Source organism: Pipistrellus hanaki (genome assembly GCF_964339955.1).
Source record: "Pipistrellus hanaki genome assembly, chromosome: 13".
Taxonomy (NCBI): Eukaryota; Metazoa; Chordata; class Mammalia; order Chiroptera; family Vespertilionidae; genus Pipistrellus; species Pipistrellus hanaki.
The window spans coordinates 15280537-15293549 of NC_140515.1; the positions used below are offsets into that span (position 1 = coordinate 15280537).

General features: G+C 47.7%; 1 protein-coding gene across 8 annotated transcripts in view; it reads left to right on the forward strand.

The window, feature by feature from the left end:
* The window catches only part of CADPS (calcium dependent secretion activator), a 411831-nt gene that overhangs the window by 346154 nt on the left and 52664 nt on the right, over positions 1-13013 (forward strand). The window lies entirely within an intron of this gene.

Here is a 13013-nt window from a genome sequence, read left to right on the forward strand (position 1 = left end):
TCAGTCACAGTGTCTCCATCGTCCAAATGTTTTCGCCAGCTTCCTGGAGCCCCTCCAAGCTGTCTTGCTCATTCATAGACCTGCCGGGGCTTGCGGACACTGATTTTACGTCTCTGGTACAGATGATTAAGTCTGTATAAATTCCAAGAGGCTCTAATTTTGTGCCAGAAGCGGGCATGGCCATAGAAGTTAGTTAGGTGGTGGCATTGGCCAGCCTAATTCTCTGTAGGTAAGTGGGGTGGATCGCTTGCTCCGGGGCCCATTCTCTGTCCCTTCCTGTGCTCGGTGGGCACTGCAGCTGCAGGCCTCCTGGCCATCTGTGATGGCAGGCGACTTGCTGGCTCTGGGGCCAGCTGTTGTCCTTTGACAATGCCATAGGAAAGACCATTTAGGACCCACTATCTTTGAGTCTTTAAAAGAGATTTCATTTATGAAGAGTTTCCTAAAAGGGCATTGAATGCCAAGGCAAGGCCCAACACAGGATGGAGGGTAGCACATCATCATCTTTGGAATCCAACAAAATCAGGTTCAAACCCCATTACCAATATTAACCAGCTGTGTGACCTTGAGCAGGTGTCTCGTCCTCCCTGAGCCTCATCCTCTCTGAGGTTGGTTTGGTTTTGGTTTTGGTTTTGATTTTAGGGAGGTATGCTGTTGTATCATTTTTCTGTGTGTGTGTGTGTTAATTGCCGTTAACTACCAACGTTGTGTGGAAGTAGGGAGTAAATAATGCCTTCCACCATGAGCTTTTTTGAGGATAATAATACAAGTGAAATAGTTTAGCATAGTCCTAGCACACAGTAGGTATCAATAAATAGCAGCTATTATTAATAAAAGTTATCTAATGTGTTTACTATTTACAGACATACTTACACACAAGTTCTTTCCAAACATGCCCTTCTTTAGTCTTTCCCTAACCCATACATTAGATTTCCTGAGAATTAAAGGAAATGTAGACAGAAAACATCTAAAACAATTCTATACAGCATCCATGTCTCCGCATGCCCATCTTGTTTTGAAATGCAGCTCTGACCTTCCCAGGTGAGAACTGAACTCCATCCCAGAAAGCGCTATGACCCCAGTCTCAGGACTTTATTGGCAAAGGTGGAGTGGGGAGGGGGGGGTGACCAAAGGAGCTGTATCTGATTTCACTCTGTAGAACCACCCATAATGTGTCACCGGTGAAAGAAAACCCACCAACCCACTCCTTGACAAACAAAGAAACCAAGGCCCAGAGAGGGGGAGTGCTTTGTCTAAGGTCACACAGCAATGGGCAGCCTGGGAACAGGAACCCAGGTTTCTGCCAGCTTCCCCGCCCCCCATACCGCCGAACAGCTTCCTGAAGAGAGTGGGATTCAGCTGGCACTTGCCTGGCACTAGAAGGCAGATGGGCAACGGAGTGGCGAAGATGCCTGAGGAAGGATTCAGGGCTCGGGAGTGGGAAATATTAGATAATCTTTCCTGCCTCGGTGAAGTCATGGACATGGTGAAAAGAGGCAGAACGTCAGGCAGCACTTCCGGAAGATGTTCCCTGACTCCCACAGAACACATCACGTTTTCCGAGTCTTTATTTTGAGCAGCGGTTCTGACTGCACCGGCCTGGACCCAGCAAAGCTCCTCTGCCACTTCCTGGGCAGCATCCCATCCACCAAGGCCCCACCCGAATCACTGCCTTTGGAGGACCAGTAAAAGGTGGTCCCATGGCAGCGATGCCCAGGGCCTGGCACCAGGGAGATTCTCCCGGGAGCGTGTGAAACAAAGAAGACCTCACAGAACTTGCAGGAGTGTCCCAGCCAAGACATTGTCACCCTCTCCTCTCCCTTTTCTGAGACATTTTGCAGCCACAGGGCATGCCTCGTGGAGGCCCCCCCACTGCAGGTCACTTCCTGCCTCTGCTGGCCTGAACTGCCATGATGCTTCTCCCACACACGTGGCCACCCCCAGGCCAAAAGCACCCACTTATCATTTGCAGTGGGAGTTCTGGTCCCCTGTGGATCCTGTGTTGGAGCCCGAGCTGTGCTTGGAGGCGGCAGGAACATCTCTGCGCGTGGATTCTGAGCTCCTGCCCAAATCTGAGAGGCCCCGGAGCCCCCCTGCAGCCCAGCCGCGTTGATTACCAGGGGACAGGGAACAGGGCAGCGGGTGTTGTGGGGAGAGCCATCCCGGCTGAGAGAACCAGGAGTCCAGCCCGGACAAAGGCGGAGCCTCAGGGTGCCACCTGGCAGGGTTCCCTCCCTGGCTCCCACTTCGGCTCCACTCTGCAAGTCTTACTGCGCACTTACCACGTCCCGCCCCACGGGGCTGCCAAGGATGAGCCATGTGCTCTGCCCCCCAGAAAGCTGACAAGTATCGACAAATATGCCACCCTTTCCCCCTCTTCCTCCCGCTGAGCGCCTCCTTTCCTGGGCTTGGTTCCGTGGTCCAAGCCAGACATTTTGGAAACTGCAGTGGCACGGAGCAGGCAGGAATATTTATTTCTCATCTCCATCTGCATCGCTTCCTCTCTTGGAGAGGAGCTGGGGGGAGGAGGGGGAGGAGATGGGGCTTCGTGTGCCAGCCCCGGCGCCCAGGCGCCCGCCCCTCCTCCCTGCTCCCTCCCTCCCTCCGCGGCAGCAGCCCGAGTTTCTGGAGGCAGGCGCCTTTGGAACTTGGGAAAGATCAGCCCAGTTGGAAGTCGCAATTAGCAACTACCCGCCCATTTCCCCTGCCCGCAAGATGTGCTTTTGTGGGGGCTGCCTGCCTGCTGGCACGCCCCTGTCTGTAGGTAGCTTCACGCTGTTCTTTTAGGAGGCCAGGGAGGAGGGCAAGCAGGTGCCCGGCCCCTCTCCCGGCAAGTTAGCATCCTCTGCAGGGTCTCTCCAGGCCTTAGGAAGGATGCTGGTTCTAGAATTGGTCCGCTGGTTCATTCATTCATTCATTCATTCATTCACTTGTTTATCCACCGGCATGTGGACTGAGCACCTCTACGTCATGCCTCATGCCAGGAGCTGGGACACATGTTCTCTGTCCTTCTGGAGCTTACACTCGGGAAAGGAGACAGATAGTAAAAAAGGAAAGAAAACTGTAGAATAGAGGAAGTGCGGATAGGCTACATGCTGGAAAGAGAGGGAGAAAGAGATGGGAGGTCGGGGATGGCATCAATTCAGCTAGGATGGTAGTGGACGTGGGCACTGAGCTGAAACGTATAGGGCAGCCATGGCAAAGGGGCAGCCATGAGTAAAGAATAGGAGAATCTTCTGGACAGAACTCCTGCAATGCCATGAGGCAGGGAGGCAGGAGGGGTTTTTCTAGATACTGAGGCGGTAAGAGAAACAGGACTTGGGGTTGAGCAGATGGAGGTGGGCCAAGGCGGAAGGCAGGAGCTGTGATGCCCGAGGCGCTGGCAAAGCTGAATGAGTCCAGAGAGTCAGTGGGCACAGGAAAGAGCCCGGAGTGGGGAGGCCTGGGACCCCCAGCTCCACCCTCCCCGGGAGCTCTGTGACCTGGGCTAGGAGGCCAAGGCTGGGCTTCTCATTCCCTTCGGTGTACTCTGACGACAGTGGTATTAGATGAATTCCGGAGTCTAAAATAGCTACGAGAGCTTAAGCACTGGCTAAGTGCCTGGCACAGGGCTAGATGCTTTCAATAGATTTTTCTCGTGAATCCCTGAACAATGCCACTCCAGAACACTCTTCCACAGACGATGAACCTGAGGCTCCGAGAGGTTAAGCTCGACTGGCATCTGCCCTTCCTCCCAGCACTGCAGCCTCCAAGGAGAAGTGAACATGTGGGAGGAGCCCTCCCCCACCAAACAATTACATCAGCTCCCTTGAAGCCCCCCCTAGAGTTCACCCAAGATCTCCCATCCACCAGATGTATTTGAGATGGTCAACTATCACATGGAAGCCCCTTGGGACAGGATCCAGAAAGTCCATTTTTGGGTTGTCAGGGACCCAAACCCCATTATATGTCCAATTTGCTAGGTCTCAGCTTACCCTCATTCATGCCCCGCCCCCCCTTTCTCAAGCACTTTTTTTTTTTTTTCCACTTAGAAGCAAAACAAAGCAGACATGCTTCTTGCTAGAATCCACAAAGGGCTGGGGTTAGCATAGATCCACCAGCAGCCTAGACTGCTTTTCTGCAGATGACTCGATGTCATGCCACAAAACAAGACTGCCACCTTGGTCAAAGCCAGAACTAGACCACCGAGATTCACTTCTGTCTGCAGAACATTTTGATGGGGAAGCAGTTCAGATTTTAGTGCGGGGTGAATGTTCCCAATAGTTAGCTAGTGTTATCGTCGATTGCATTCCATTTTTGCTTTGGGTTTGGGGAATTCCCTGCGTGGGAGAGGTGGCTGTTTGCACTGTGGGCTGGTGATGGTGGCGCAGACAGAGAGAGGTCTCAGGCTACCCTCAGAGGGTGACATCACCCAGTGATCAGATGCTGAATTCCTGGAGATTCCAATCAGTTGGTCTCTATATTTCAGAGTGGAGATAAAGCTGTGGTAGTATTAGCTGATGTTTATTGAACACATATACTATGTAATAGGCACTGTGCTAAGTGTTTTACTTTCTCATCAGATCCTCACATTTACCCTACGCAGTAGATACAATTATCCCCATTGTACTGATGAGGGGCATTGAAGAAGGTGTGCAAAGTCACACAGCTACTAAGACTCCACCCTAGAGTCTCCTGTATTATCATCAGAATGCTATTCCTATAAGTGAAGCCAGTTAGTGACTTTTCTAGAAGACTAATGGCTATCATTCCCAAAGGAAAGAGTTATCATTTTTCACATCTGACCAGAAAAAAATTTGTAAATAATTTAACAGCCAGCAATAACACTGAAGGAACAGACATTCAAAATTTCCTACTTCCTTTGAGGCTTTCCAGATAATCTTTAGTTTCATGTTAATTATTCATTCAACACATGTTTATTGATTGTCTATTTTGTACTAGGCCCTGCGGGCTCAGCAATGGATGCGGGAGATCTATTCTCCACAAGTAGTTTACAAACACGGCAATTATTCAAAGAAGGAGCCAATGCAATGGGATCATAACCAAAAGGGACCCAAGCTCATGTGGGAAGCCATGAAGAAATTGGCTGACATTTGAGCTGAGGTCTGATACATAAGAAAAATGTCACCTGGAAAAGAAGAGAACAAAGAGGTTTTCAAGGCACAGAGACTTAGAGAAGAAAGCGAAGGGCGAGGACATTCTGAGGACTGGAAGTTCCTTGTTATTTGGGGGAAGGTCAGACCAAAGGAAAAAGTGACAGGGGTGGGGTTACAGAGCTAGTCAGGAGACTGGTCATGAAGGAGCTTGCCCATGGTGATGGAATTTAAGGGTTTACACAGAGCTATTTTCAAAATTGATTCAGCTAGAGAAGCTAAGAGGACACAGAGAGACAGGCTACCTGGTATAAGTCGGTGTTGGGTCTGTGATCTTCTCTGATTTTGAAATCTTGAGCCACTGTTAGAAGGCAAAGCTTATTTTGTGTCATGTATTTTGTTCACATAGACCAACAAAGCACCAGACCATAAAGCACTGACCCTCCCAACTTCTTTTATCAGCCACTCCCCAACATTTCAGAATCTGACATCAACTTTGGGGTCTGTGACAGATAATTTTGTCGCCTAGTGGGACATCCTCCTCATTTCCAAGTCATGCCTTGAAAACACAGTTGACAATTAATATACCTGCTGTCCAAAGTAACGCTTGGGAAGCTTTTCAGAAGGAGAAAATAAGCATCCAAAGTTAACCATTTCCCATAGTATTCTTTGATAGACAGAAAGATGATTAACACTCAAAGTGGACATAAGACAAGCACAGTATTTTCTTCAGACTATGAGGTGCAAGCAGCCAGGTCACAGAAATGTCAGCTATGGAAGAAGTACCTCAGGAATACATATTTGGCTTCAAATATGAAAAAATTGTTCTGAAGTAAAAAGTTAGAGATTTTTTTTATCTGACCTCTCAGTCCATGCAGTAAGAAGCTCATCACCAGGAAGTCAGAGGGAGAGATGTGACTGTGAAGCCCAGACTAAGAGAAACGTGGGCAAGACGTGAGTCTCAGTTTCTTCATCTGTAGAGTGGGAATGCGGATGCCTACTTCAGAGGGCTGATGGGACAAATAGAAATAAAGTGAGCTGTAGGCCTTGCATGGTACCTGACATGTTGTTCACATGGACCAACAAAGTGCCATGCCCCACAAATAGCCATTTTAACCTTACCTTCCACTTAAACCTGTAAGAAGGTTTAAATGGCCCTAGTGATTTTAACCAACAATTTTCTCACCTGTTCAGTCCTTAGCATTGCAATCATTCCTCTTAGGCAACCAAAATTATTATCTACTAGAGGCCTGTTGCACAAAGAGATTCGTGCAATAGGCCTTCCTTCCCTTGGCTTCCAGCCCCAGTTTTCCTCTGGCCACCAGGACCCGGGCCTTCACTCCAGCTGGAATGTGCTTTCTTTGTCTTTGCTTCAGGCTCTGGCCAGAGTCTGCTGTCTTCCTCTTTGCTGCAGACTCTGTAGTCTGCAGTCTTCGTCTTTGTTGCACCAGAGTGCCGCTCCTGTAGATCTCTTCGCCCCCCACCCTCGCTCTCATAGCAGGCCTCCTGCCCCGCCTGGCCACTTCATGCCTGGAGCAGCTGGGTGGCCACCATCTTTATCCTTCTAATTTCCATATTCCCTCCAGATTGGCTGGTAGGTGTTGCAGAGTGATGGTCAATTTGCATGTTTCTCTTTTATTAGTGTAGATAACAGGACCAACTAAAATTCTCTTAGAAATTCTATTTCAGCACATTCTTACACTCAAGACTTTGATTCATCAAAGATATCTTCCATTAAGCATAGTGTATTTTTAGCACTTAGTGCTTTATTTTAATTCTTCAAGAATTTTTCAGTCATACATGGTCTCTAGATTACCACTCTATTAATCCAAATATTTACTTAACCAGAATTCAATAACCCATTCTCCAATCATATTTTGGATTGAATCTGATTTATCTCAATGTACTTGTTTGTTCAGTTCTGCCCTTATTAGAGTATAACCTAAAACATATTAACTCCTGACCTCAGTTTACTGACCTATACAATGGGAATAATAATAATGACCTATATTATATGGTCTTGTTAGAGTTAAATGAGGAAATGTTATATACCTGGAGTGGGATAAGCATTCACTACCTGTTAGGTATGGCTTTTATTGTGGTTATTACTGTGGTTATGTCACCAAGTACTAAGTATAGGAATGTGTTACTCAATCAGCCACCATATTTTGAATGAGTCTTGTATCTACATTACTGAGCTGGAGTTGTAGATTTGGAAAGATACAAAAAAGAAAAGGCCCTATCTTTGTTACCTGAAAGTTACTGTCTAAAGTGCATGCACAGAAGTGACTTGAGATTGTTGTGGTCCAGTGTGTCCAGTGATGCTCTGGAGTGCTGTATGCTCACTTCCGACTGCTGCTGAGAGTCAGTTCCCCACCTCTCCCCCATCCCCCCAGTTACTGATGTCACGTTGGTAGCTTGAAATGGACCATTTGCACCACTGAATAGGCAAACACCATCAGCCAGGGAGAAGTTTCTTCCCCTCTTCTCCTCCTTTCTTTTCCTTTTCCAGAACCTTTTTATTAGTGCATCACTGAGTGTTCTCCAAGCATAAGGCAGGTACTGCCTCGCATCTGGGGAGATATCAGATGCCACAAAAACTCAGCATTTACAACTCCAATAACAGCAGTGTGAGAGGGTTAATCACTTTATAATTTTCTTTTCATTCTTATCCTTATATTAAAAAGAAAGTTTCCATTTGGTGCTGATCTGTCTCTTACACTTTTCTAATATATCAAATATTCATGTGTAAGGGAGAGAGAGAAAAAAAAAGAGAGAGAGCATAGGCTTCGGGCTCCATACCCTTAGCAGGCAGCCTTGTCTACCTAGAATGCAATAACTTTATTTTACTTATATTGTATTTATTTTTATTTATATTGTATTTATTTTACTTTCTTTTATTGAAAATAATATTGATTCTCAGGTGTGGCAGTGATATAACATTTCCTTTTATAATTAAGTATTTTAAATTGAACCAATTTAAAGAAGAACATTAAGAAAACTAGTAAATATAGTATAGCTGACATAAGGCAACAGCAAAAATCAGAAAGGTGGCATGGATGCCAGAGACTTGGGCAGCTGTGATACATTCTAACCACCCCATTCTCCAGTTGTGTAAACTGAGGCCAGAGAAGGAAAATGGCTTGAACAGCTAGCTCAGGCACAGAACCCAGACCTGCTACCTCTTCCATTTGCTTGTTTTCCCCACTCAGTCTGAGCTGAGAGGGGGAAAGAAGTGAAAATACTCCACTGTGTAGATTACCTAGGCTGACAATAAAGGACAAGTAATCCCTGGTGGCAGGGATTAAACTATGTATACCCTCAAGTTCAGACTGAGGCAGCCAAGGGGGGAAGGGCAGGGCATTGCGGTGACAGGTGATGGCTTGTGCAGAGACATTACTATTCAGTAATGACGACACAGCCCGCCCTAGCCCAGCACCACAGCCTCGCGGAGCCAAGCACACAGTGAGCCCTGGCCCTTGGGCTCCAGAGGCTCCTTAGTGTTGAGAGACGTTCAAAAGGCAAAGCAAAACCCGAAAGTGCCGGAGTGGGCAGAGGACCCCACTTACAATCAAATAAAAACAAGTCTTCCTGCCTGCTTAGAGATTTTACAAAATTAAAACTCCCCACCTGTACATCTGAGTTTCTTCTAAAATGAGTGTTTGCCACGTGGACAAGTAAAAAGGCAGAACAGTGTCATTAAGAGGGCAGACTGAAGCCCTCAGACCCGTGTTTCCAGGCAGCTCCGGGTCCTTTAGGAAGGCGCTGCACCTCTCTGAGCCTCAGTTTCCTCCTCTGTAAATGACGATCATCAGCACGCCGCCCGGAGTGAGGGTGAATTGCTTACACATCGCTTAGCCTTGTGCCAAGCGAGCAGTGAGCATGCAGCCATTGTTAAGTCTTAGCAGCATCCACAGGGTGGGTTTGCAGGAGCCTGCGAGCCTTGCAGAAATCCTTTCTGGGGAGGATGGGTTGGGACAGAAACAAGGGAAACTGGAAGGAAAACGGCCTACTTCCATCAGGCATCTGTTCGGGAGCCCCGGGGGGGAAGAGAGATGAGAACATACACTTCCTGGACCCAGTCTCGGAACACAGTACCCTGAGCAACAAGAGACACGCACGCTTCTCCTCGTTAACGAGGCTGCGGCTCCTAATCGGCGCGTGGAACAGAATGCCTTTGTTTAATAGAGATCATTTCCCTGCCTCTGGCCCTGCTCCCCAGCAGCACCAGCAGCTCTTTGTTTGAAGGAAGGTGGGGACTTGGAGTGGAGTGGTGGGAAGGGCTGGAGGAGGCATCATTACCCTCATTACTATGATAATGGTTTAATCACAATCAATATTTATGAACATGCACAGAAGCCACGCAATCAGCCCAGCAGCCCTGCAATTCAGGGTTCTCATATTCTCTGGCCGAAGGATGCTTTCCGGGAGAGCTGGGCTCTCTCCCCCCTCCCGCTGGCCACTCCGAAGCTCTCATGGTCGCAGGGGCCACTGCAGAATGTCCATGATGGTTCCATCGTAGTTATCCATGAGGTCTTATTTGTGATCCTAAGTGTGTATCCCCATCGCTATAACCCTTTTTGGTTTTCAAAGTCCTTCCAAAGTCATCTTCAGACTCTGGTGGACTGTCTTGTGGAAAGGCAGGGCAGTATAGGGGGCAGCAGCATCCAGTAGCAGATCTTTTGAGGTCAGACCCACTTGGGTTCAAGTTCCAGCACTACACCTTTTAAGCTGTGTTCCCTGGGGGGAAACTCCTTAACCTCTCTGAGCCACAGTTCCTTCATTTGCAAAATGAGATGGCAAATTCTTATAAGAATTGAGTAAGATCGTGTAAATCAGGCCTTCAATCACTGGCAAATACATCCATAACTGTATATGTTCCTCAGTATCACTATTAAGTATTTCTATGTTATCTATGAGAAAGACAAACAATTGCTTTCCTCAAAGCCACATAGACAACAGTTGAAAGTCCAGACTTGGCATCCAATACTGTCTTTCTGGTATCTGAAAAAAAAATAAATAAATAAAATAAAATTCAACGCTCATCCCATTTAACACTGACAACTCAGGGAAACCTTCTTTTAAAACATTCCAGTGCTTATCTCTTATCTTTCAAAAACGAATCCGATTTTGAAAGCCAGTACAGTGATCCTGTTTCTAAGCAATGGCCATCTGATGAGCTGCCCATAAAAAATGTTGGGCGTCACAGTTCCCACATCTGTGGAAACAGGGTTTCTAAGCCCTGGCCCTTCTGAGAAGGAAAGCCAGAGGAGCTGCATGTCCACGTAGCACGTCCAGGGTACTTCGTGGGCACAGCTTCCCGGGTGGCAGAAATGCCGCTGGTCTCCCGCCAGCTCTGAGCACGGGTCAGCCCCTGCAGTGACAGAGCTGGGAGAATTCACCGCGCCGCCTGTGACTGCAAATAGGCTTCAGGGACTGTGTTTTCTCCGGTCTCAGAGAGTGTGGGAGGGGCTCTCATTGTAACTGTCACTTGGCCCCAAGCAGGAGCCCCTGAGGTTTGCTCAACTGCTCACCCGCACGCACAGTCCCAGTACATCCACCCACCGGCACATTCTGTCTCCCCCAAGCAGTCGGTCCCTCAGTTGGCACTTGCAACACATTCTTCCTCCCGAGATGCACTTGAGCATCCAGATTATCTACCGAGGGAGGTGTCTGCGAGGCTTTGCTTGTGCCTTAGCAGAGGACATGTCTGATTTCAGCCCAGCAGAGAGCCTGGAGGCCTTCCTTCAGAATGCCCTTCCCCTAAGTGTTAAACACTCTATTACATGTTTTGTTCTTTTCTCAATAAGCTTTTATGAAAGAAATATAGAGACAGATGTGGCTTAAAAAATGAAATAATACAGAGAGCACTTAGATAATAGTTTTTTTAAAGGCGACATCCCTCTGTCCTACCACTCTCCACCCTTAATCCCTTGCCCTACGAGGGACCTTTGGAACTATGTTGTGTTTGTCTTCATTGCCCTAGCTACTGGCCTCATGTTGATGGATCTCATAGGCTGACCCTCACTGTCATAGAGTATTAGCACACTGCGCCATCTTCCCCTTCTCCTCTTCCTGTCACATTGGGTAGCATTATTCTTCTCTTTACGTTAAATAACTCCCATCCACCTTTAGTCCTCATTTCACCCACAAGACGAAGCTACGGACACCCACGCCCTTTCCTTCCCCTGCTTTCTCCTCCAGCTTCTCTCTGGGTATAAAATGGGAACTGAATGACCATCTCTTCATTCTGATCACCACAAGTGGATTAGTGTGTATTGATGAACATCGCTTGCGTCTAGACCAGCACAGTTCAATAGGGCTTTCTGCAATGATGGAAATATTCTATAGGTGAACTGTTCAAAACAACAGGCCACTGCCATGTGTGGCTCAGTACCACTACAGAGTTCACTTTTTCATTGTATTTTGTTGAAATTCATAAATTTCCATAGCCACCTGTAGCTCTTGGATCATGCAGGGCCAGACCCAGTTTACTATGGAAACCTGATTACCTGGAGCAGCCTGACTTTCTGGCAGAAATGATAGCCATCACTGGCACCTGGAAAGTCCTTACTGTGCCCTGAAACCTAGTCTAGGAGCTCAGTTAACAGCTCCACAACTTCATGAGGAGTCCTATTCCTCCCATTGTGTAGATGAGGGACGCAAGGCACAGAGAGGTTAAGTAACGTGTCTAGTGAGTGGTAGAGCTAGAATTTGGTGCCAGAGCTAGAATCCAGTGCCAGATTCTGTGCTCTAAACCACTTGCCTCTACTGCTTCCAATCCCCATCAGAAACTCCCTTTTTTTAGGATCATCCATTTCCAGTGGTGTGGTGACGTCTTTTTCCACGTTATTGGCCCACACAATGCTTACCATGCATTCAGATGTAAGCCCTGCCCTTCCATTTCTGCCACAAAAGGAGAACATAAACTGGAGCTGGGGGGGGGGGGGGGGGTTGGGGGGGGTGGCGGAATATGGGCAAGCAGCAGAGGGGCAGGAGCCCAGCCATAGGAAGCTGTTCTTTGGCCTTGTAATGCCAACAAGAGTCATCTAGTGCCTCACATGCACTGAGGGTCTGCCATGTCCCTTTATTATGCCCCTTTGCGTGTAGCCTCATTAATTTTTACAACAGCTCAAAGAGGTACAGATGAGGAGGCAGCAACCAAGGGGAGCTGGGAAGATGAAACGAGGTGGCTCGTGAGAAACACCGAAAACAGCGCTGGCACCAAGCAAACACCAGCACATGCTGCCTATTGTACTCCTTTCATGTCTTTGCCAAGTCTACCCACTGGCCACGCTACACCGCCTGTACCTGAGTGAATGGTCTTTATTTGTCTCGAATGTTTTTCTCCTTTCCCCTGTTGCTACAGTTTTTCCCGAAGCCTCCTTTCCAGAGCTCTTGTTAATGCTAAAATAGTAGCCTTTTGCTTTCCTGCTAGAGTATGTATAACCCTTCCAAGGCGGGAAGTGCTTGTCCCCATTCTAACCGGAACCTGCCTCGCACACCAGCCAACAGTCACGGACATTTTCTGTTTTGGCTCCAGAAGGAGTTCAGGAAAGCGATCAGCCAGCACCTTATTACACCAGATAGTCGTGAGGCCAATGGATTGGGCAAGCAGCAGAGGTCAGTCAAGGAGTGAATTGGGATCAGAAATGTACATTTTGTGATTCTTCCCACACCTCGCGTCTCCCACTCGAATCATGTTCTATCCAGAAGTGAGGAAGGTTCTACTGGGAAGGACCAGACGATAAATATTTTGGCTTTAGAAGCTCCAAGGTCTCTGCCCCCGACACTCAACCTCTGCCCTGGTAGCATGAAAGCAACTATACACAAGAAGTAGGTGAACAGGCATGGCTGTGTCACTGGAATGTCAATATCCTGTAATGTTCCTAGGTCAGGAAAGGGGATCCTTCTTTGAAT